This window comes from Amphiura filiformis, chromosome 4 (genome assembly GCF_039555335.1).
Source record: "Amphiura filiformis chromosome 4, Afil_fr2py, whole genome shotgun sequence".
Lineage (NCBI taxonomy): Eukaryota > Metazoa > Echinodermata > Ophiuroidea > Amphilepidida > Amphiuridae > Amphiura > Amphiura filiformis.
In genome coordinates, this window is record NC_092631.1 from 41081608 (window position 1) to 41108520 (window position 26913).

At 36.4% G+C, this 26913-nt stretch overlaps 2 long non-coding RNA genes across 2 annotated transcripts in view; both read right to left on the bottom strand.

Moving 5' to 3' along the window:
- Window positions 1-276: 276 nt before the first annotated feature.
- Window positions 277-5049, bottom strand: LOC140149833 (uncharacterized). The gene is made up of 3 exons (XR_011858746.1): window positions 4951-5049; window positions 1776-1904; window positions 277-467 (listed from the first exon to the last, which is right to left on the bottom strand). It is a non-coding gene; the product is annotated as an uncharacterized lncRNA (long non-coding RNA).
- Window positions 5050-6856: 1807 nt separating this feature from the next.
- The window catches only part of LOC140149834 (uncharacterized), a 51839-nt gene continuing 31782 nt past the window's right edge, over window positions 6857-26913 (bottom strand). The window contains exons 2-4 of the long non-coding RNA XR_011858747.1: window positions 13814-13984; window positions 7570-7687; window positions 6857-7070 (exon numbers count right to left, since the gene is read on the bottom strand). This is a non-coding gene — a long non-coding RNA (uncharacterized lncRNA). The remainder of the gene's footprint in view (window positions 7071-7569; window positions 7688-13813; window positions 13985-26913) is intronic.

Below are 26913 nucleotides of genomic sequence, written 5' to 3' on the forward strand. Positions count from 1 at the left end.
GCGGAATATCAATTTTAAACGTCTTATTTTCTCAAAAAAGGAGTTATTTTCATTGACCTTATGATATTAGCTTGCCAATGATATGATGTTGTTTTTGCTATAGACCTGCCCTTTAAAATTTATGTTGACTTGAAACAGTTTTTCTCCTGCCATCGCTTTGTGTAACGTTTAAGACGTGGATTCGTCATTCTGACAGAAGATATTTTCTTTAGTGTGCCAAGCATATATCTGTGTATTAGATTTGTTATCTGATGACAAGATATACCATTACCCTCTAACTGGATGATGGGTCACGTGTCATGCTGTCAAGGTGCTAATTGGTCATCTAATGGCGGAATATCCCATTGTCGCATGTCCATAACCCATCTTTGTGTTTCTGATGTTTGGTTACATTTGTTTAAATAAACCACGCTATCTTGCGATCCATTAAAATCTAAACACCAATCATTCTGGCTTATTTGCTGTGTCTGAATAAAAAAGGAGAAAAAAAAACACCTTTCAGGACAGTCGACACCTACGCCCTCCGTAGGCAACAGTAATTGTGCGTCGTTGTTACACAATTGGCGGTAGTCATTCTAAAGTCATTGTTGTTATTTTATGATATTTGAAGAAAAAAAAACGTTTCTTTTTTTTGTAAGAAAGTCTTGTACCATAAACGTTTATGAATCAATCCATTAAGGGTAGACGAGGTATTGTTGGTCGAAGCAACCTTAAAATCGATTTTCTTTATCTAGGTCCATATATTATTGAAAATTAACACCTTGATGTTTTGCAAAAGTTCATTTTACAAATCGTATACTTTGCAAACTTGCTTAATTTATTGCTGTTAATTAGTTATGTACATTTTACAAAAGTGTTGTTGTTTCGGCTCTCTTTACAACGTAACTCAAGAACCGCAACATTTATAAAAGTATATCTGTGATATTTTAATTCTTCTACACGCTCGCTATTAATTGAGCAATGCAGTTTTTGCCAAAGCTCACTACCATTCGTAAGATGCTGTGAACTACCAAATCACAACAGTTTAAAATAATTAATAACCTTAAGTGTAATGGGGACGAATGTCATAATAAATATGTGCGCTGAGATAGTATTTATTCGGCAATCCGCATCAGGAAGTATTGTTCAGTACATTATGTTACTATTACAAAAATGTGAAGATGAACTAAGATTCTCAGAACACAGGCCCAGTTTAAATTAATACAGTCCTTGCGTATTTATTTATTTATTTATTTATTTATTTATTTATTTATTTATTTGGGCTGTCCCATTTGATTTGTGAAAAGATCACGAGCCTTTTGGTGGACCCAAGTAACTGCCTATAAAAATTAGGCAAAATTGAAAAGAATTAGTGTTTCAAATAAAGTTTGGTATTTGAAAAGTGTAAATCAAGTTGGATCTAACACTTTTCTTTGGTGACTTTGACCATATTTTTTTATTTTGTCAAGAATCTTAAAAACAATAACAATAATCTAAGCTAATTAAGCAAACAGTAAGGTAAAATTAATTCATAATGTGTCAACCTAAGGATTCTAGTCGGGAAATGAAATTTGTGTGTCTCCTAAATTGCGTTATGCGGTATATTTTAAACGCGATGGAATAAGTATATAATCTAAGGAAACTCAGTTATCCTAACCTGTTAACTTGGCAGAAACACCAGACAGAAGGAAAATAACAAAAAATAAACACGACGTTTCGATCAGACAAACTATGCTTAATCAAGTAGAACTGGAGCCTTCATGACTTTTAAGCTTTCTAAGGCTAAATGTTGGTACCTTATTATCGTAGGTCCATTGATGTTGCGCCACACCATAGTTACACCTATTCACTAGTGCATACTGAGATGTACTATCTAGGCACAGGTCATTATGTTTCATTTCTCCATGCTGTTTTAATGACCAGAGCTGTCAATGCAAAATACCATATAAGTGGTTATTTGTTTCGTCATAAAATAATATGATATATATATAAAATATAGAAGTATAAACATTTAAAAAAAGTAACTAACCCCCCTTAAATAATGGCCATTATTCAAAAATGGGCTATTGTATTACAAATATGTAAATTGCGTTGGAAGCAGAATTTATTTCTGCGCATTTTGACACATCAATTGATACGATAGCCCAGAAAAATAAAATACCGGTCAATTTAATGTAGTGAGGTCCAGATTTGAAAGTTGCACTTACATACACATTTTTACCCTATAAAAACACTCAGGTATCATTACGCAGATTTCCTTCCATAGTACACTGAATACAAAATCAATACAATTTATTGCAACTTTCAAATCTTGGGTTACATTGATTTAAATGTACGCTGTGACGTCAATATTTAGTAATTGCTGCAATTTGTAACACAATCACCAGTATTTGAATAATGGTCATTATTTAAAGGGGGTTAGTTACTTTTTTTGAGATGTTTATATATAATATACATAAGTAATTGAATCACCGTTAAAAAAACGGGCGATCGCCCTCAAGTTTGCGGTATGTCACAGACGAACACTGCATAGGTCTAAAACTCAATCCTCGTCACTAGATGCTGTCATAGCTAAGTGGTAGAGCGCGGTGACTAGTAATGCTGAGGTCGCTATATATAATTGAAATGAAGTACTGGTTAGATATTTTAGCAAAACATATATGCTGACAAACTAATAATACAAAGACCCACACGATGTGCCTTACAGAGGTGGGAAATATCTTTTTTAGTTTGAAACGCAAAATTAATTTCGAAAATTAGCGCGACTGTGCATAACAATAGAAGCTGGTGGTGACTATACAAAATATTTTGTTTTTTATGAATAAATTGGCATCCGTGACATGGACACATTATGTTAAATATTATTGCTGTTTTCACCCAAATAAGGTCAAAATGGTTTTCACTTTGTTAAATGGGCGGGGAGGGTCTTTTTGATCAGTGAATGAAGGGTCAAAAAGGTTTTGACACCTCAAAATGTTTTAGTACTTGCCTAGCACCACCAATGTATTTCTGAACACTCCCTTAATAAAAATAAAAATAGAAATAAGAATGATAAATAAAATAAAAATAAAATAAATAGGTTGCAACCCCCTAATTTTCAATTATAAACGTTACACACCGTTATATGTGGTACCAACGCATAGCTAAGGGTCTTCTCTCTGTCCAGTGATACCATAATATCGCTATGACGTCATAATGTGAGCACACCCATGAAAATTCGGGAAATTCTGGCTATGTACAAAAGTATAGGCAAAATTGATTTTCAGCTAAAAATTTTACATACCTGCGATTTTCACCGAATTTTCTCTTAAATATAAAAGGAAATGACTGTTTCAACATAACTAACAAGAGTAGCTCTAGTAATAAATTATTTTGTAATAATTTTACAACAGCGTACAGTAAATCGTTGGTTTACATCTTTTATATGTGATCGTACCACCAGAGATCACATGCTGAAATATTATCTTCCTCAGGGTTCCATTATCGGCCCACTGGGGTTTACGTTGTATACTACCCCTGTTGGGGATATCATACGTGACACGGTATTATGTGTCATGTGTATGCTGACGACATACAGCTATACCTTGAATTTGATCCAAAGATCCAGGGTGACTGTCAGCGAGCCCTAACTAGCTTGACCTCTTGTATCTCAAAGATCAATGATTGGATGGTTGCTAATACACTCCAACTCAATCAAGCCAAGACCGAGTTAATTGTTTTTGCTAGCAACCGTATTTTGCCAACTCTTGCCCGGGTCTCTTATCAATTTAGAGCTCAGACTTGGCGATGTCTGCATTTATCCCTTTGCAACAGCTAAGAACCTGGATATTTTTCTTGATTCTCCACTCAACATGTCTGACCAAATCAGCTCCCTCTGTTGATCTGTAAATTTTCATATTATAAGGAACCTTGGAGGATTCGTTGCTTTATTACCCGTGAAGCTTGCCACAATGCTGTTTGGGGGCTGGTCCTCTCACGCCTTGATTACGCAAACTCTCTGTTGCTGGGCGCACGTGCAGTAGATCTTAAGCGTTTACAGCGTCTCCAAAACAAGGCCGGACGGTTAGTTTTTAGTTGTGACCGAGACCAGCCCTCTGCCGGCCTGTTGCAAGAATTACATCGGCTCCCTGTTAATGAACGAATTCAGTACAAGATCCTGGTGTATATGTACACATGTCTTTATGGTGAAGCTGCTTCCTATTTGGAAAAGCTTATCTGTTTACAAAGAAGTAATGGTCCCCTTGGTGCTAGACACCGACTCCGCTCTCACGCCGACTGCACCCGCCTGTCCACTCTGAGATCTCACAAAAAAGCGGGTGATTCTTCCTTTGCTGTCGGTGCTCCTCGCATTTGGAACAACGTGTTTCTTGCTTCAAGCGTATCTTGAAAACATTTTTATTCCCATGTTGATTTTTTGTTGCTCACTTTTTTTTGTGCATTGATTTGTATTTTCCTGTTGTATTATATGTTTTTCATCATGTTCATTGTAAAGCACTGTGTTCTTTGTAGAGCGCTAATAAATGCTTGTTTAGGTTAGATAGATTAGATTAGAAATGAAAATCATTGATTTTACTGCAGCATCCCATGGTGGACCTTACCACCCTCCCCCTTCTATAGTCATCTTTGATGGATGGCGGGTCCTACCCCGGTTAAGGTGCTGGGATTATGTTATAAAACCATATTCTCTACAAACATTGTACATTGAGTTTCAGCTACCTTTCACCGTTTTCTGAAAAACGGCAAGTAAATAATTCGATCCCTTTAAACGTAGAAAACGTAAGGGACACACTGGAATACTATTGTCGGTCGTAAGGTATGGCAGAAGAGATGTGGAGTTTGTCAGGGCCCACGAATCCGTTTCCGTTTCATGTAAAATGATTTGAAAGTCCCCTTTGACACCTTTCGTGGTAATATTAACGTTGTATATATAAGTTTGGTTATGACAAATATAAAACATCTAATGATTTTTACCTGATCGACATTCGGTACGATACAAGTCAACGTTTTAAGCGCATTGTCAGGTTGCTTTGTTTTGTTCACGGCATTATATGTAGCTAAACATAGTTGACTTGCCAGATGTGTTACCTATAAAAAAAAGACATTTATTGAATCAAAACATTTATTGAATCAATTACTTTACTGTAGCTCGTATCAATTTAGTGAGTATGGTATATTATATTTAATTACGACCAGTAGGACCCCCATAGCAAAATAAAATCAGGCATCGGATGACCACTGGGTGTAAAATGATATAACATTTCATATGCAAATTAGAAGGCATCGGGTGGTCACCCGGTGACTTTATTGTTAAAGGCATCCGGTGACCATCGGTAACCACCCGGTGACTGCTCGGCGCCTATTAGAAACATTCATCCATCTACCCGGTGTCTATGCATCATACAAATATTTGGGGCAAAGGTCAGTAAGGGATCACTTCAGGCATAAAACGATATTAATTAAAAAAACGAAATTCATTCAGGCTGAGCCAAGAAAAAACATAGCACAGTGACGGTATGTTTACACATTAATTATTATTACCCAATGTATACGTGGTATTTTTTCATTTGGAGTCAAGGGTCATTAACGGGTCACTTCCGGTCTAAATCGAAATACCGTCAAAAATTTATAGCACAGTGACAGTATGTTGTTCCCCAATGTATATGTATATAATTGTTTTATCTGGTATCAAAAGGTAAATAAAGGGTCACTTCCGGTTTGAATCGAAATTCCTTCAAAATGCGTCTTCTGGCACAAATAACATATAGTAGAGTGATGCAATGTATCGACATTAGCCAATGTCTATGGGGTGTCTAGAGATTTGGAGGTCAAAGGTCATTAAGGGTCACACAACGGCTGTGTTCGTGGCACAGAGGAGTAAGATAGACAGAGCGCGTACCACCAGTCAAAGTCTCCGCCTCGTCCGATAATGAGGGCCGATTGTTCCATGAAATGCGACAGGCGAGACTGCTACGCAATTACCGCGTATTTTCATGGTCTATTGCGTAATAGCGAAAACACGCAACGCTCTATCGCGTATACGCGAAGGCACGCAGCGCTGGCGTGATTGTTAGACACAGCACGATCGAACAATCGGCCCTCATGAATATGCGAGAACTGGTAGCATACAATACACGGGGACTTTGACTGGTGGTACGCGCTCTGTCTATCTTACTCCTCTGTGGTTCGTGGTCTTAGACAACAGTTATCTCTAGTTGTCATTGCATCTCAAAACAAGGTATATAGGTCAAGGTGCACAGGAGATCAATAGGGGTTGGTCTATTATTTAACCATTTTTATGTGTTACTTAGGTACGGAAGCATCTGAGACAGTGCAATCTATCTAATTTTGAGATGTAATAACAACTCGAACAATTTTAAAACTATTTTGAGCAAAATCGGAGTAGTTTTTACGTTTGACCCGTGTGGAGCCCAACATTTGACCTGACCTCAATTTGATATTTTCCGTCATAACCCATGAACGGTACATCCTAGATTGCTAAAACTATACATTTTCTGAATACTCATGATTAGATTAAACCAATGATGTAGGTTTTGATAACATTTGGACGTTTTTCAAATTTGACCCCGTTGTTGGCTTCCATCTTGAATACATGCATTGGGACCACTTTTTATTTTTGATAACGTCCTGCTTGTGTCCTAGGATCATAAAAGGAACATACAACGTTGGTTTGGTTGGTTAAGTTCTTGTGGGTGTGTGCAAAGGATGACTTCTCAGCTACCTTAGTAATACTTTCATGGTCGAAAACCTTTCACACTTACCTGGCCAAATACTACACCTTTATTTAAACTGCTTGGTAAACTGCTCCATGGAAAAACATTCTCTATATACCATCCAAACGACTTACAATTCAGCCGCTTTCGTAGAGCTAGTCTGTCCGTCACATCACCAGCGTCAGCTTCTTTCATTTTCGGATTGTAAAAGTAGAAGAATTCTTTGTACTGGCCATCTATCCATACTTCGGCTAAACGTTTTTGGTTATCAGCAAAAAACGGATATGTTGCTCTAGCACGAGAGATATGACCCACGTGTGAACAAGGCATGATCTCCATTGAACCGCCACACATCCAAGTCTATGCAAAATGTAAAAATTGACGAGGTAATTAGAATAATACAAAACCGCACAAAATATCTAGTGAATGATATCAGTTAATTTTGTAAACAAGCAAAATAAAAAAATCCATTACACCTCTTTTATTAAATGAAGTACTTCCGCCGAATCGTGGATGCTAAGCTTCTCATAGAGAGATCACAAAATAATTGACAATAAGATCTCTAGCTTGCCACTAGGAATCTCTGCTGGGGTGCAGGTGTTCCAGAGGCTTGTCACTACATATCTTCAGGTTGTCATGTCGGTCTGTAATCTTCTCTTACGACCTCTAGAATTGTGAAAAGCCGCGCAGAGTGGTCTTTGATAAGATGTTATTTATACAAACCAGTGGATTTGCACCGTTAGCACTAGTTAACAGACATTCGCCTCATTGACAATCAACTCATCTGGCGCTCTGCTGTGGCTGACTTCCTGGCTTCCCAGCGACCTAACGGTCATGGGAAAGCAGGACTACATTTTACCTTGAATGAAAGTTCCAGATTATCACCACCCCAGATCTTGAATCCGTCATCAAATGCTCCAAGTTTATTCCAAAATGATTTATCGATAGCGAAAAGCCCGCCACCTATTGTGGGAGTTCTGGAATAAATGCGAAAAAATATCCTTGACATTTTAGGTTATACTCGGGGAGATTAGACCACATCCTGAGCAATTTTCACCTGGCAGATTCTAATACACTCCTGGCTATCCAAACCAATAAAAAGTACATTAGAGTCACGCGGTAGCCGTGACCAGCAAGTTTTGTAAAAAAAGACTGATAAAGAAGACTAATAACAGATGCTCCCGCGAGACTATATTTACAGCTATTAGAGTCACGCGGTAGCCGTGACCACCAAGATTAAAAAAAAACTGATAAAGAAGACTAATAACAGATGCTCCCGCGAGACTATATTTACAGCTAACATTAAAACACTTGACTTCTATTGTTCGATGTTATTTTTCGCTGGGTACAAAATGTATCTAAAACCATGCTAAATGTTATTTACAGTCCCAGGTGTAATATCTTGACAACTCATTAATTCAAAAAGGGCCACCAATCCTACAGTCAATCATTGTTCGTAATAAACAAATATTTTTGCTTCCATTTCACGCGGTATTTCATAGCGAAAATTAGCATACTGCAGTTACTGTCCGTTTTCCTATACACAATACACAGTGCTCTTTCCCATTGACGCGTGACCTTTACAAATAGCCCTACGTTAACAGTATGGGGATATGACTAGTTAACGTCGCTGTGTGAAAAATAACCGGCCAATATTAAAAGTACTCTTCTAAAGTTCTAGAAAATATAGTTTTTAACATGTCCTAAATTTTTAGCTAATTTAGATGTTTGGAAATATTCGTACTTTGGTGTTTTAGTTAATGTTATAGGTAATAGTACATTGCCTAGTTAACGTCGCTGTGTGAAAAATAACAGGCCAATATTAAAAGTACTCTTCTAAAATTCTAGACAATATAGTTTTGTAACATGTCCTAAATTTTTAGCTAATTTAGGTGTTTGGAGAGGGTCGTACTTTTGTGTTTTAGGAAGGACATGTAAACGACAGATAACACCAAAAATATGAAGAAATTATTTCCAAACCGTGTTAAGTCAAAAATCATTATGTTGCTCATTTTCAAGAATGCTGGTTTACAAAAAGCACGCCATTGTCTGATTTCGTGAACAAAGCCACACATAACATTGTTTCCTTTCGTTTCCTTTATAATCGGTTACCCAACTGAAGCTATGAATACCAGCTTTATTGCGATATCGCACATGAAAACAGTCACTTGTGCACAACCAGAGAAGATCCGATTTAATCAGTTGAGCTGTTTCAATGAGTGTTATCTTGGTTTAATAGCTTTTAATGGGGTTAAGTCCTGCAAAGGTCGAGATGAATTCTACTGTAGACATGACTGCATCATGGTTTGCAAATTATACTGATCCAGAATTTTTTAGACACTGCTACAGGTCTACCTGGTTATCACCTTCACACTACTTTTTCAGATTCACTTCCAATTATACCCTAGCAATTTCTGAAATACCGTACATACAAATTCCGAACCCCATTCGCCAAAAAATCAAGTTTTTCACAATTCTGTTGTTCTTTTCGGACGACACATCAATTCATATAATAAATATTGTACATCGACACGCTATTTCGCAGCCGAGTCTCGTGGTGTAATGGTTAAGGCATTGAACTCCTAATCCGGGGACTCGAGTTCGAAATCCGATGACCAACTTATTTTTTCAATATTTTATTAAACAATAATTTTATTGTCATTAATCAAGGATAACACAATTTTAATCATCCAGTGCTATTATGATATTATTTTTTGTGTCAGTTCTTTAGTACAGGTTTGACGATCACGTGACAATTCGAATCATCATATCGAAATATCACGTGCTCTGTAAAAATATCAATATCGATATCGATACTATTCGTCAATTCAGCGCCAAACCAAATCGCCCACATGCCAATTCGAACCCTGTATATTGATGTACAAAAAAGTTGGCCAAATTTAACTATTTCGTGATTTTCTCCATAACCGTTGTTTTTACACCAAATCTGTATATTTAGATGAATTGATGTCTTGCATTCGGTCACAAACCAATTCGTTGTACTTTGTGCAATAATAACCCTCTATTTTTTAAACCAAATATCCTAAAGAGTCGTGCGATATGTCGAACTTTTCCTCTGGTCATAAATAACAAAACAAGTCAGCGTTCGCGTATCTGTACGTAGCCGCAGTTTGTGGCCCTCACAACACGGGCTTCCGGTCCTAGGAAATGGAATATTACTGATAAATATATAAAGATGGCAAAATCAGTAAACCAGTTTAAGTTACAAATAAAGAAAAGTCTAATAAAAAATTAGATTAAATATTTAGGGATTATTTAATGACCTCACCCCTCCCCCCATCTCCACTCCAACTATCAATTTATTGTGTGGACTGTGGAATGTCTATATGAAATGTTATAAATATTTATATTGGAGTCTTTCTTTGCATGTTCTTCTCCTCTTTCTGTTTTCTTTTATTTGTTAACTTTGTGTAATTGTATGTTGTAACTTAAGGCAGTGTAAGGGGGTGCTCGCTTCAGGCCTTTGGAGCATCTCCTCATTCAAATGTTGTGTCTTTTATATTTTGTATGTTGATTTGAATGAAAATAAAATGATGATGTATGATGATGATGATGTACATCATTTCCTACAGAGTCGTGAGATATGTCAAACTTTCCCCTTGGTCATAAGGAACAAAAAAAAAGTCAGTGGTCGCATATCTGTAGGATCATTGGTTAATAAGATATACTCACTTTTTTTTTTAACCAAATATCCTAGAGAGTCGTGCCATATGTCAAATTTTTCCTCTGGTCATAGGAACAGAAAAGTCAGTGGTCGCATATCTGTAGGATCATTGGTTAATGAGATACAGTCACTTTTTTTTAATTTTGTGCACTTAACCCTCTATCTTTTTAACCAAATATCCTCGAGTCGTGCCATATGTCGAATTTTTCCTCTGGTCATAAGGGAAAAAAAAGTCAGTGGTCGCATATTTGTAGGATCATCGGTTAATGAGATATAGTCACTTTTTTGTACGTTGTGCACTTAACCCTCTATTTTTTTTACTTCTGGATATCGTTTGGAGTCAAATGATTTTTCATTTTAAAGCTTATGATATATTTTCTAAACACGAAATAAAACAAAATTGACCGCGAGCCGACTTTACAGCTGTTTAGAGATGGACGGTCACATATATTCATTAACATATTAAATCGTTTATCCCTTTTGGTCAATATCGAATTGGTTTGTGGCTGACTTAGCTTGGGGCCAAATGCATGAATTGGCATATGGCCAAGTCAACTGTGGACGAATTGATTTGGCCGAATCGACCTGTATACCAGAAAGTGCCGAAAAATTACGTACTTTTACAAGGCAAAATGCAACTTTTCTAGGCATTGTTGACATGGTGCCTTCGCCCAAAAAGGTTTCCTACTATAAAGACCTAACTTTTGATATGGTTTGTATGTTTGAAGGTGCAAGATTAACAATAAGCTTAAAATCATGGCCCGGTTTACCGCCGAGTTTTGCAAGTCATCAATCAACAACTTTGACAGATGACGTCAGACACTTCAAACATAAGTCTTGATAGTAATACGCTGTTTTACTTAGCCTATATCTGGTGGCAGCAGTATTTTTCTACAGTCACGTGATAATGGCGCCGGCGGATAATACACGGGGAACTGACGGTGTCCACATCTTTTTTCTTCTTCTTTTTCTTCTTCTTTCTTTCTTTTTCAGTTTTTTGTATTTTATCAGTACTTGGAGCTGGTGGGGGAGAGAAAGCATTAAAATACATTCAGGAAAAAATACAACTCGAACCAATCGAATGATGAAATTCGCCATCTTCCTGTGAAAAAATTTGAAGAATAGAAGGCTGACGTTGCGCCAAAACACGCACGCTATAAGTGTGTAATTAGGCCTATTTAATGATAAAATGAAGAACTACCACTAAATGTTCTTGTCAGTGCTGCAGTGCAAAACTTCTCTTTAACATTACATTAAAATAATAGTTACATTGTAAATTGGAACTGACACCAATTGTTTTCAGGAATACTTGTTTTATCAAAGCAAGATGTTACCAATATTTTTCTCATTTTTAGTTCTGTCCTACCACGGGGCGATTCGCATGATAATAGGACAATAAAAGAGTGCACACCAGTAAATACAAGTCTCCTACACCCTGGTAGAAAAAAATCAGTGTTTCAAACGAGGAAACGTGCAATATGACTGAATTAAATCCATTAGAAAAGGCTTAAAACTCAACTATTAGGTCCTGATTCATATTTAATCCTCATTTAGGCCTGGGAAATAGATTGTCTGTGAAAAATGAGCAGGATCTGACTTTTTATTACAATTTGGCCAAAATTTCAAAATGTGTTACATTTCAGAAACACCAAGCTATTTGTAAGGTGGCGTACGCTGTATGGGCTATAGGGTGATCTAGTCGGCATTTTTCTGGAAAAAAATGCTGGACTCCGTATATAATTTCTACAATAGATGACTTCATCTGACCTTTGACTTGCAGAAAGGGTAAGTTTTGAAGAACTGAGTCGCTCTGGAGTCAAGAAAATGACGTTTTCCTGGACCCTGTTTGTACAAAAAGTCAATGGGAGCTATTTACTGGTGTGCACCCAAAACATGTGATATGTATGAATGGTTGTTGAATCGATCTAGAGACCTGTCCCTTTGTCATCTTCAGCTATCGTAGAACTGTATTCCAACATGACTGTCATTTCAATTGTTATACCGTTCCGGTTGGTTTATTGCATACACTCTATAGGTGTGAAAAATTATTATAGTATGGAAGGCCAGCATGGACAAAAACGTATCCAAAAAGATACAACCAAATATGGAAGGCCACTAAAGTCATAGTTACGTAAATGCAAATTAGCAAAGCGGCAAAAATACCCAAATGCCTATTAAAAGGAGGGAGTGTCCCCACCACAGACACACGGAACCCCCGATAGAGAGCAGGGCTTGAAGAATGAGGGAAATTAAAACTACAAACCGCGAAAGACCGCCAACAACCGCCGCTTAATAGGAAATCCAACTAGATTGCCGCGCAGGGCTACAAAGAACTATCAACTGCGAAATGTTGATATCCAACTAGATTGCCCCGCAAATCTACAAAACCACAATCATGGTTGACATGCATGAAGAATGAGGGAAATTAAAACTACAAACCGCGAAAGACCGCCAACAACCACCGCTTAATAGCGAAATCCAACTAGATTGCCCCGCAGGGCTACAAAAACTACAATCATTAAAACATAATTATCTTGCTAAGTCGTGGCACTTAGACGCTTCCGTAGTATAAGCCTTGCTACATATACACGCATTTCTCAGCTTCAATTTGAAGTAAATCGCACTGACTCTGTGTCTCGCTGGCATCGTCAACATTGGGTATGTGTTGTTCATATTTACATTTTCTTAGTTGCCTTGAATAAATTTTATTAAAATGTATATGTATCCCTATTAACATTACAGTCACGCGGTAGCTGTGACCAGCAAGTTTTAAAAATAAACGGCTGATAAAGTTTTATTAAATTATTTACTGTCATAAAACAAGGATAACATATAGTTTCAAACATCTATGTTTCGTTTTATTCGTTTTATGGAGTACTTCGTAACCCGATGACTTTCCAAACTTAAAGCTGCTTGGCTACATTCATAAATAGAAATAAAATCCACCAAAAAAACGTTGACAACGTAAAGAAAGCACCAAGTTTCAAAAAGTGAGCCGAGGTGGGGCTTTTTAAACTTGCTGCTTTCTTTACGTTGTCAACGTTTTTTTGGTGGTACTCATTAACACCTTAAACTAAATATAATGTTTGGTTATAGCCAATTTGGCAACTCTCTTTGGCAGTCATTAAAAAATCCATATCTACCAGACTAGTGGAAAATACAACTAGGTGGACATCCTTACCAAAGTTGATGCTTTTGAGATCAAAGGTCACAAGAACATTCACGTTGGCAAGGATGTCCACCTATGTTGTATTCCCCTACACTTCAGGGAAGATTTTGGTATATAACTCCCTGTGATAGGAAACCAGGATCGAAAATCCACCCGCGTTCCCCAGCTAGTATTTGTTTTTCTTAAAATGTGTATGTTGTAAATATTACATGGTTTTATAATACATCTATCAACTTTTTGTTACTTTACCTTTTTGGCTTTGTTGCGTTTTTATTGAATGATGCAATATCAGTTGGTTGCATTAATTGCCACATGTAATCCAAACTCCACTGTATGCCACCAACAAAACGAGGATCAACTTCTTGGTATTAGAAAGTATCAGCATGGATATTTATAACAACTGGCGTAACAATACGAGTTCTAAATTAAATGGTGAATAAAGGCACAAATATTTTTAGATCTACTGTATATTTGACAATATAGATTCATAACACTAACATCTTACAAGGTAGGTTTAAACAACGTTAAACAACGGTATGTAAAATCAATCAATCAATCAATCAATCAATAAATAAATAAATAAATTTTTTAAAGGAGATTAGGGGGTATATTCGATTTAAAAAGGGGCATATTAAGAGGTATATTACTCCTCACTTCATATATAAGTGAAGTCAAAATGGCCACAATATTGAAAATATATGACTAGATGCGTAGTTATTGTCCCTATTTACTTTTTATTTCCATTTTATTTTCAATATTGGGGCCAATTTGACTTTTAAGCCTTCCAAATTCGGCACATTTGCAGTACATGCAATCATAAGAAAATGGTCAACTTTGGGCTTGTCGTTTTATATGAAGTCAACCTGTACAATTACTGGGATTTAGCAAAGTTGTAATTTAAGACTAGTAGTATAAAAGTGATGTTTTATAAATTTTGAAGGTGGACCATATCGACTTTGGGCCCCCTGAAAATGTTGAATTTGCAATAAATTTCATCTACGTGAGGACGCTGTTCGAAATGTAAATGGGTTGTAACCTCAATTTTTTGGATATGCATTATATTTATCATATATATAGCATCAGTGATAACAAAAAATAATTAATCTGACAAAAAATGTAAATTTAGGGGGCTAAACTTGCCAGTTTACAAAACATTACATTTTTTCTTGCATATTTAATGACCCCGTGACACAACGCGTAATTACATAAATGTTTTTTTTTTTTTTTTTTTTTTTTTGGACAAATTAGGCCTGTAGTTAGTCTGTATACAAAGTTTCATACCTCTATCTCTTTTTTATAAAGAAGGCACAGACTCCCAAAGATGAAATTTAGGGCAACTTTTGGGTCCAAATTTAGACCCCACTACTCGAACTTTAAATGGCTGCCACAGAAAATCCGTAAGAGCTACAGACCTCAAATTTGCAGGTTTTTAATATTTTTACAGGTACAACATATGACTAAAATATAAAGCAAATCTAAGGGGGTCAGGTGGGGCGCCTCATATGGAGTGACCCTATATTAAACTAAAAGTATAATGGCCTATAACCATTCGTATATAATAGCCTATTGTGCTAACATTTTCATTATCGGATATCAATCTACGCGGGCGACAGTTGATGCTCTCTGCCGTAGGTGGCATACTTTCATGTCACCTTAAAATTACACCCGAGTTCTACGAGGCCTATTATGTAGAAATCATATGCATATATTGAGGTGGTGGGGTGGGGTGTTGTGTATATTTGTCAGAAATATAAACGATACATGATGATGTAGATGATTTGATTATGAATTAGTTTATTCCCCGGAAAGCACAACCCATACCTCTTACCTATGCTCCCTCCGCCACCTATATAACCTCCTCCCTCCCCCTCCCCACACTCGATATCGACTCTTTCCTATTATTCCACTCCACGCTTGAGCTCTCCTCGACCTCCCCGTCCTTCCCTTCCCACTTCCAATGCTCTCTCCCTTCCGTTTCTCTTTCTCCCTTACCCTTATCCCCTAACACACACACACACCCCCTTTCCCTGTCGGATCTCTCCTCTGTTTTTTCCCTCTTTCTTTAAATCTAAGTCTAGGTCTATCACATCATGCGATACCCAAATTAATAAATAAATTGAATAAAAGTCAATTTAAACCAGCTTTCTATCATATTGATCTTCCGTCATGCGATATGCACATACATATAGTTGTGAATAATAGTGTTTATATCACTGAAGTGTCTATTAGTCGGGTATCTACCAGGTTTTAATGTGCATCCCCCCAGGACTCTACCAAACCAACATTTTTAGCTTCCTTTTATGGTCATGTAACACATTCAAGATGTTAACAAAAAATATTTCCCGGCACTCCGGCCATATTCAAGGTTAAAGGTCAACACAGGGGTCAAATTTCAAAGTTGCTCAAATCTGGTTAACAAGCACACCAAATTATTCCTCTCATTGCAAGGATTCATAAAAAAAGTATAGTTTGACCTACCTGCGACATACCGTTCTTGAATTATAAGCAAAAAGGTCAAATTTGGGCCAAAAAAACTGACCACCGCTCAAAACTTGACCTTTTTGCTTATAACTCAAGAACGGTAAGTCGCAGGTAGGTCAAACTATACCTTTTCTGAATCCTTGCAATGATTGTTAACCAGATTTGAGCAACTTCGAAATTTGACCCCTGTGTTGACCTTTAACCTTGAATATGGCCTGAGTGCCGGGAAATATTTTTTGTTAACATCTTGAATGTGTTATAGGAAGCTAAAAAAGTTTGTTTAGTAGAGTCCTGGGGGGGTGCACATTTAAACCTTGTAGATACCCGACTATATTATATCACTCAAGTATATAATCTGTCAAGTGTCTATTGTAATGTCGGTGGAAATATTTCGATGGTCTATATATTTTCACAGTAAAATAAGCCATGGCTATTTCGTAGTCTCAAGTCAATGCTTTCAAACTAAATCAATGCTTTCAAATCTAGACTACTTTGTTCGACTTCTCTGCTCGTGAATATTGCATATAGTCCAAGTATATCATGCACTTTTGGTTTACACTTTTTAGGAATCCATGACTCTGAAGTGTATATTGTCGAATCCAACCAAAAGTGCCAAAAATGAAAGTCCAAAATAAAAATGTCTCCACATTTTTTTCGTTTTGCCCATTGATTGAAGACATGTTGGAACCGAAAGTGCCATTACTAATCTTGAAAAATAAATCCAGGACGTGTGATAGTAAATGTGACACCATAACCCAATGTTACCTACGAAAACCACAAGGATATTTTCACTATCGCAATACGAATCCACCTAAAACAAATTAATGCTTTTTTCATGTAAAGTAGACCACAGGGTGTCAGGAAAATGCTAGCTCAACCAGAAAATATTTGTTGTCATTTTTATAACGCGACCAATATGATCTGATTCAATTTATGCTAGTTTATTTTTGAAAACGAAGTTAGGGTCAGTTTCTGTATTTTATTTATCAAATGAGTATGCATCAATTTACATATTGCATAAGAAAGAGTGGGATATCTGTTTTCAGGAATATTATGAACTATACGCATACACCTAACGCTTTATAAAATGATAGGTGAAGAAACCCGGATATTCGTAGGTAACATGATCGATTTAACAATATCTATATTGAGCACAATGAATACAATGGTAGTTTTTAGATCTGTTTCAGATGGTACGTCCAAATGAATAAATGTTATTACCTTAGATCAAAAAATTTTGATGCTTTTAGCAAGATTTTGAACACTTCATCTTAATATACAAAGAGTTAAACAGCAAATTTACATAATAAATAATTGCTGAATGAATCCGTATATGGGTAATAATATTGTCTGGGGTACCGCTTAAAGTTGTTGACAATTAATTTCCATTGGTAGGGACACTTCATTACACATGTGATGTATTATGCTGTATTCGTAAGTAACATTTCAGTATTTGTAGGTAAGAATTAGACATTTGGTGGATATCGCGATCAAATCTTCAGTTTATAAAGCACTTTGAATGTATTATTTTCTTTATCTGCGTTTATTGATACTAGAGACCCTATCATGTATTGATAATGTCGGTTCACAGCGGTTGAATGAGGATTGAAGTAAGAAAAAAAGACTTGTGAAGTCCATCTTGGAGTCAGTTACGTCTTGTAGCCTTTCGTTTGAGGGCAACTACAATTAGCTTTATACCAGGGTACATCACTGTGTTGTCTAGATCATGAGACGTAGGTAACCTTAGCAAAAACGTCAAAAGTTACCTCCGAATAATTCAATTTGGACACAAATTACTCAGAAACCAGAAGGTCGGTAAACGTTTAAAATGAAGCACACATGACAGCTGACATATCCAAGTATTTATCCACTTCTAATCTTCATCGAATCTGATTTTCTTTCAAATGAGCAGACCGTCGTCTATTTCAGTACATATTTCAACAATTAAGCCGTACATTTCGATTTGGATTTGGAATATACCTTCTCTTAAATAACAGTATTGCGAACCACCAGCATACATAACTCGATGTATAGAGTCTTTCCTATTCAGAGGAAATATTGCAATTACACATCTTATTGCCTTTTAACAATAACCATTGACACTAGCACATATCAGAGAAGATGTAAGAAAAGATGGGAGAACATAATTATATCCTTGAGATAATCCCGTAGGTAATCCTGTTGCACCTATTCATAGTCCTTTATTCTCAAGTGGTGGGTTAACCAACAATTAACAATGAGAGGACATTCCTGACCCTCGTTCAGTTGGGTATGATTTGAAGTGACCGCCAATTATGACCATTTGATATTTAGCAATGTGAAGAAAAAAAAGAACTAATGTAGTGCCAAAATAATGTACCCTTTTACGGAAGGAGCAAAGTTTAACAAGTTATAACTCAGCTTCTGCAGTACGAATGTCAGCGGCGAATGCCAGGTTATTATTTCCCAGTCTTTAAAAAAAATGCAGGCAGAGGTGGGAATCGATCTTGGTACCTCCCGGTTAAACAGCACTGTGCAAGACCACTAAGCGTACTAAATATATGTTGTGAGATGTGTGACATTAATCTTTGATATTGCTTAATGGAACAAATCGCGGAATTAAATCAGTAATAAAAGAAGTAGATTCTTATATAGCGGTAAAATTGGATAAAAGGGGAAATGTTTGTCCCTGCTCTAAAGAAAATATAGGTTAGAAAATTATCAAATAAATTTAAATTAAAAATTGAGATTTTATATTTATTTCTTTCACGAGGCGGCATTATCACAGACAAACACTGTATAAGCTAAAAACTCGACACTCATCACTAGATGCTGTCATAGCTCAATGGTAGAGCATCACACTGCTGATATCAATATCGTTGGTTCGAGTCCTCCTGCCAGCAATGGTTATATTTATGATTTTAATGCTACGCTAAAATTTGTTTTCGTTAATTAATTAATTAATTAATTAATTAAAAATTAATTAATTAATTGATTTATTTTTGTTTATTTATGTAAATAATTTGATATATTTGAAAGAGGTATTTGAGCAATTCGAAATTTTGATTTTATAATCCTATGGGGTCATTTTGAACCCCCCCTCCCAAATTGCCAAACGCACAACACCTATGAGTTTGCATCATGCATAATGATCAGTACGTCCATGTCATCATCATAAAAAAACCATTCTATGTATAGACGAATCCAACGAGCCAAGTCATGGTCAGGATTTGGTCGGCCATCTTTGGTTTCCCGCTAGCACCAACCTGGGGTTTTGAGCGCCCGATTGTGCAAATAAAAGCCGCCTAACACCTGGAGAAGATGCAAAGACGAGGAGGGTTGATAGAATAATAATATACAATAGAGGTAATCCTGTCGCATCTATTCATACCGTGATAGTCCTTTTGTTCATCCATTTGTACATCTATGAATAGATGCGATGGGATTACTAGTACCTGCGGAATTATCTCTATTGTATTATTCTATTAACCCTCCTCGACCTTCCCTAGGTGTAAGGCGGCTTTTATTTGCATAACTGTTGGAACTGTATTGTGTTGTCATTCTTTTGTCTACCTGTGTTTTCGCGGAAGGTGTAAAACAGGTGATGGAATGCAGTTTAAAATTTCCGCCAATGCCGAATCATTTCACATTTTGGATGCATTGTAGCCGACGGGAACCCAACTAAAGGCTGCTAGTCAGGTGTAGGCATGCGTGTATTTGGATTCGTCTATACCTGACGCCGCGCCGGCAACTAGACTACTAAAAAAACTATAATATCACATATTTCCTGCTCAATCAAAATAATACTTGCAAATAGACCATAGTTTACTAATCAAATCCTGTATTATATAGACCTGTAATATTACCTGTAATATAGGTGATCATTGTTTACATGGTTTGTTATGGTTGGGATTAGTGTCCGATCTCTGTAATGTAATGTAAATGAAGCACATTGATATGCAGGAAGAATCGATCAGGACGCTAGCTTTATTGTCCTATGAGATGTAGGGCCTAGTACGAACTGTCCAAGCTGATTGTTCATTTAGTATCATAATCTATTAGGGAAAGATAAACACTATTCAAAATATCAATAGATAAGAAGAAAGGGATTTAGAGATTTGTAATTGAGTCATGCATGATTTAACAGAAGGTTCTTTCCAAAACCCAAACGTAATGTATTCAGTTCTGCATGGCAGGCATGCATGTGAATTCGCAACTTTCATTGACATATAATTTGATAGAGAACGTACGGGCCTTCTTTATGTACAGATATGGGCATTGACATGAATGGCGGTGTTTCACAATAGGGTCATGATGTCAAATTGTATTTGTAGGCAACATTCGGCTACCGAAATCTACCTACGAATACTTACTTATTTTGTTAATATCACAGAAATGGTTAAATACATGCTATTGAAACTTGGTAGTATTAAAGAGTGTATTACCCTGCACCTATTGCTTAAATATAGTTTGCTATTCTCTCAGTTTGTGGAAATGACACGGCTTTTAACAGTATTCTGAGATAATGCACATTTTTACCGAACTTATCTTTGTGCCATTTAGAATTTCTGGCAGCTATACACAATAATAAAGATGTCTGAATGCAATGCATTTCAATATTGGACATATCAAAGCTTGTATCAATCGCGCATTTATTAGTGATTTCCATTTTTTAAACATATATCTAGTGCTATGCAAAATTGTATTCGTAGGTAATGTAAAACAATACCACTCAAAATGAATCGTTTGTTTCAAAAGGCGCTAAATCCAAAGGCTTCTTTATGTAAAATTCAATTGCAGATATTCGTAAGAGTAGCAGTAACCTTGCCAATCTGATAACATTGGACCACTAGTATAGTTATAACAATTCTTTGGATATCTTTAAAAAATAATTGCAAATCTCTTTAACCTCCCACGTGCGAAGACGAAAACAATAAATATAAAAGAAAATATATTTTTTTGTTCCAAAAAGGAGCTAAATCCAATGGCAGACATTTTAAAATTTTGCATTGGAGAATTTTTAGGGGACAAAATTATTTTGAAAATAGTTAGAAAATAAGCTAGAGTTACAAACATATCCATTCCAGTCGTTGAATGTCATTTAAACTTTAAAAATGCTAAAATATACCATAAAATGTGACACACAAGACAGCTATTGGATTTAGCGCCTTTTGGCAACAAACTCTTCAAATATTATCACAAAAAATTCATAATTATGTACCGATGTGTGAAAAATTGAACAGGCAATCTTTGAATACATACCTTTCAGGAAATCAATTTAGATTCAATCCAATGACTGATTTTCATAACTGATGTAGATGTTTTTAAAAATAACTTGCATGTTTTGGGGTCTCTGTGTCTAAGAAGGGGCGCGAAGCGTATGATCAAGGCGAATAAACACAATACAAAAAAACTAGGATTCGACCATATATGTGCTAGTGTCATTGATTATTGTTAAAAGGGCAATAAGGTGTGTAATTGCAATATTTCCTCTGAATAGGAAAGACTCTTTACATCGAACCATGGATGCTGGTGGTTTGACTTAGGAGAAGGTATCTTCCAAACCCAGTTCGAAATGCGGTCGAGGGACGTCATTGGTGAAACAGGGCTGGCGGTACTCCTACTCTCATTCCAGTGTGTGCGGACTTTTCGGTGGTTGGACATAGGGGTGGTTTGGTGAGTGTGGCCCTTCATCACTGTTAATTTGGGAATAAGGCATAGGCCCGAGGGCCTAAGGTATAAGGTCTGAGGTACAGTCCCAAGGGCTTAATGCATAGACCTTAAAACTAAACAATAGGCCGGGCCACTAGTTTCAATCTTTGAATGAAGTAGCCAAACCTCCTCCGTGTACAGAGTGAAAAACGGACCCGTACATGTCTTTAGGTTCCAGCTGCACACCCTGCCAAAATGTAATTCGAGTACTTCCCCGGAGCAATTAGGTTCCGGGCGGTTCCGTCCGGTTATCAGTGGTCATTGGCATAATTATATTCAAGAATACATGAGTAGCAACCGCTGGTTTAAGGGGAGTACTACACCCATTGCATTGTTTTGCATTTTGTGAAGAAATTAGGAAAAAAAATGGACAAAGTGGTATGCAAAATGAAGGGGCAAATCTTCTCGTTCTATTAGTGGCATCGGTATTAATGTAGCTTACATGATTTTAAAGGTAGAAGCCAAAAGGTGGTACATCACCGATGTTTTAAATTCACTTCATTTTGGAAAGCTTACTATCAACGGATTTCGTTAAAATTTTGGATATGTTTTGCTAACACATTAGGGAAATAATGTTGATATGTAAAAATGGGAATAAGTGGTTCCTGATTTCTTTTATGACTTCATGAACTTCGTGCTCCACACCTATCAAAAAACGAACTGGTTAAAATGCTTCTATTTTCAATGTTGAGTTATGTTTTGTATTTCTAACTTGCGACATTATTTCACTGAAACTTAATTAAGCCATTATAGGTAACAGGTTACCACAACCACACTACAGCAAAAAAATTCTTGTCACCTATACCACCATATCAGGTAGTTTTTTCGTAAGCTTCACTTTTGTAATTTTGGTAACTATTTTATATTCATTTGTCCAATCCATCTCAATTAGGCAATCTAAATTGTACTCACCATTTACATCCCAAGGTATCTTAGTATATCCACCTCACACCTTTTCAACATATATCTAGTAAAAGACAAAATATCAAAATTGATGCTTCATTATGATATCACAGACTATCACATGTACTCAACATGGATTCCTAAATTTGACCTGAACCAAGTGACCTATAACTTGACCTATGATGACCTATAGTCTTTTTTAAATCTCTTTTCCTAACAACACGTTTTAGAATGTACATAGTATTAAATTGACTATGCATCCGTTATGGAAGAGCTTATTTAATTTATTCAGATCAGTCTTATTTAGCATGCATCGCTGAATAATTTTTCTATAGATAGTATAACAAAGGATTTGCTGTATTCTATTCATGTACTCTATCTATCTATCTATCTATCTATCTATCTATCTATCTATCTATCTATCTATCTATCTATCTATCTATCTATCTATCTATCTATCTATCTCTATATCTGTATCCCATAGCTAGGAGGCCGTTGGGGTGACGTAGTGATGGCTTTAGATATGCATAATTTCCAAAGTCATCTGTCCTCAGCTGATCGTATGAGCTGGTAAAAGTTCAATCCAGTCAAGTCTTTGATGCTGTTAATCCAAGTCTTCTTTGGTCTTCCTCTCTTCCTTACCCCATCTGTACCTCCCTGCAGAATGGTGTATGCTAGACTCTTCTTCCATCTGATCACATGGCCAAACCACTGGAGTTGTCTTCTTTTCACAATGGAGATCATGTGTTCATGCTCTCCAATGAAACTTTTCATCATTGCCCTTACTTGTTTGTTGGTAGTATGCGTAGAGTAGTGGACCTGGAACGCACAGGTTTCACACCCATACAGGAAGACGGAAATTACCAATGCTCTGAGGAGGCTCATTCTTTCATTTCATTTCATTTCATTTCATTTCATTTCATTTCATTTCATTTCATTTCATTTCATTTCATTTCATTTTATTCGCCCGAAAAAACATTCTAAAATACATATATTGCACATTTAAATGTAATGTATTTAAAAACGATTATATAAGCCCCTTGAATAAGTTCATCAGGACTGTTAGATAGCATACCAATGGTAAACTGCTTCACGAGTCCAACATTTTACTCCCTCTCCAGACGCCCCGCCCTCCGATCGGAGGACCCCTTCAGCAACACGATGAACCAGAAACACCCCCACTCCCACCTCCACTCTAGTGGTCATGTCCCTTCATAAACAAGTCCACCATCACAGATCACGCGTCACATCAAAAACCAAAGCATCGATTGGAAGAGAGCTGGGCTAACGCCAGCAACAGTGATGAAGGGCCACACTCACCAAACCACCCCTATGTCCAACCACCGAAAAGTCCGCACACACTGGAATGAGAGTAGGAGTACCGCCAGCCCTGTTTCACCAATGACGTCCCTCGACCGCATTTCGAACTGGGTTTGGAAGATACCTTCTCCTAAGTCAAACCACCAGCATCCATGGTTCGATGTAAAGAGTCTTTCCTATTCAGAGGAAATATTGCAATTACACACCTTATTGCCCTTTTAACAATAATCAATGACACTAGCACATATATGGTCGAATCCTAGTTTTTGTATTGTGTTTATTCGCCTTGATCATACGCTTCGCGCCCCCTTCTTAGACACAGAGACCCCAAAACATGCAAGTTATTTTTAAAAACATCTACATCAGTTATGAAAATCAGTCATTGGATTGAATCTAAATTGATTTCCTGAAAGGTATGTATTCAAAGATTGCCTGTTCAATTTTTCACACATCGGTACATAATTATGAATTTTTTGTGATAATATTTGAAGAGTTTGTTGCCAAAAGGCGCTAAATCCAATAGCTGTCTTGTGTCACATTTTATGGTATATTTTAGCATTTTTAAAGTTTAAATGACATTCAACGACTGGAATGGATATGTTTGTAACTCTAGCTTATTTTCTAACTATTTTCAAAATAATTTTGTCCCCTAAAAATTCTCCAATGCAAAATTTTAAAATGTCTGCCATTGGATTTAGCTCCTTTTGGAACAAAAAAAATATATTTTTCTTTTATATTTATTGTTTTCGTCTTCGCACGTGGGAGGTTAAAGAGATTTGCAATTATTTTTAAAGATATCCAAAGAATTGTTATAACTATACTAGTGGTCCAATGTTATCAGATTGGCAAGGTTACTGCTACTCTTACGAATATCTGCAATTGAATTTTACATAAAGAAGCCTTTGGATTTAGCGCCTTTTGGAAACAAACGATTCATTTTGAGTGGTATTGTTTTACATTACCTACGAATACAATTTTGCATAGCACTAGATATATGTTTAAAAAATGGAAATCACTAATAAATGCGCGATTGATACAAGCTTTGATATGTCCAATATTGAAATGCATTGCATTCAGACATCTTTATTATTGTGTATAGCTGCCAGAAATTCTAAATGGCACAAAGATAAGTTCGGTAAAAATGTGCATTATCGGCTGGCAACCCGGACTCCATCATGGAACGTCGGTAATCTTTATCGCTCCGTCATTTCGAGCAGAAATTTACCCTTTTTTACATGAAATTGTTATTCAAATATGAAATAACTATATGGATTTGATTATGTAGGCTGTTGTGGAAACATTGATTATACCAGAATGGAGACACGAAGTAGTAAAACGACACAAAAAGGGACAATTCTACAACACTTCGCACCGAATAATACCACGAATACAGGTAATACGTGTACAATAGACAGCAACGGTACAGCACAAGGCGTTATGGCGGGTAATATGAACAATGAACAGGCTGCCGTGTCAAATTCAGAACTCAAGGACATAATGTTACGCATGGAGTCAAATTTGACAAAGCGAATGGACGATTTGCAAAAAGAAATGAGTGACATGAATAAGAAAGTAGAAGAAAACAAGAGCGACATTACAGACTTGAAGACATCAGTGGAAAACAACGCAGATGAAGTACATGACATTGTGAATAATGTTATACCACAACTAAAAAAACACATGAAGATTTTGTCGCCAAGCTTGCCAATGAAAGCAAGCTGAAGGAATTACACGACAGAAAAATGAATCTGCTGTTTTATGGTGTGCCGCAAAATCCCGGAGAGACAGTAGAGGAGCTGGGAGATAAGATGAGAGATATATTCCGAACTGACTTCGGTGTATCGGAAGAACAGATTGATTACATCTACTTTGCTGCGGTACATAGGATACCACGAAAGCATGGGGAAGGTGAAGATAACCGAAGTCATCAACCTGATCCTGTGATCATCCGTTTCGGGTCTATGTTCGACAGGGATGGGATCTTGCTTCAACAGCGAATCAGGCCCTTTTTTAAGGATAGGAAACCTGTTATGGCTTACACAGATCTTCCAAGAAGTATGAAGCAAGACAGAGGTAAACTGGTCCAACATGGAAAGACTTTACGTCGAGAAGGAAATCTTACACGTATACGAACCATCGGACTGGATGTGATACTGGAATATAAGGGCAAGGGAAATAGAAGAGGAGATTGGAAGCGATTTATTCCTGATAACTAAATGAAGAAAACTTTCAAACTTAGGTTTCAGCTCAATATAAGACTTTTCTACAAGGGGCAGTTGAAACTCAGTCATGTGAATATAATGGTTTAAACTTGTGAACAATTTACTTCATATACCCCTATATGATGTCTGCGATATGAATTATTGCATTGATGTGCTTTTGGTTTCTTATTTTGATGTCATATTTGCTATAATATAAAGTTATGTAAACGCAAAAGCTACCCATGTAATCATATTGTTTTTTGAAGCTTTTTAAATGAGGTTTTGAATAGATAATTTTTGGGAATATGCATGCGTGCCTACAGATTTAAAAAAAGAAAACGAAAAAAAGGGGATACAAGAAATTGAAGATGATCAAAAACATTTTTCTCACGTTTTGATGCAATTTGATATGTATGAATATTAGATGTTTACATGTAATGCTTTATTAACAGTCGCTTATAGCTATTATATAAAGTTATGTAAACGCAAAAGCTACCCATGTAATTATGTTGTTTTTTGAAGCTCTTTTAATGAAGTTTTGAATATATAATTATTGGGTTTATGCATGCGTGCCTATAGAGGATTTAAAAAAAAAAAAAAAAAGGGATAAAAAAAAAATTGGGATGATCAAAACGTTTTTCTCATATTTTGATGCAATTTGATATGCATGAATTAGATGTTTACATGAAATGCTTTATTAACAGTCGCTGATAGCTATAATATGAAGTTATGTAAGCGTAAAAGCTACCCATG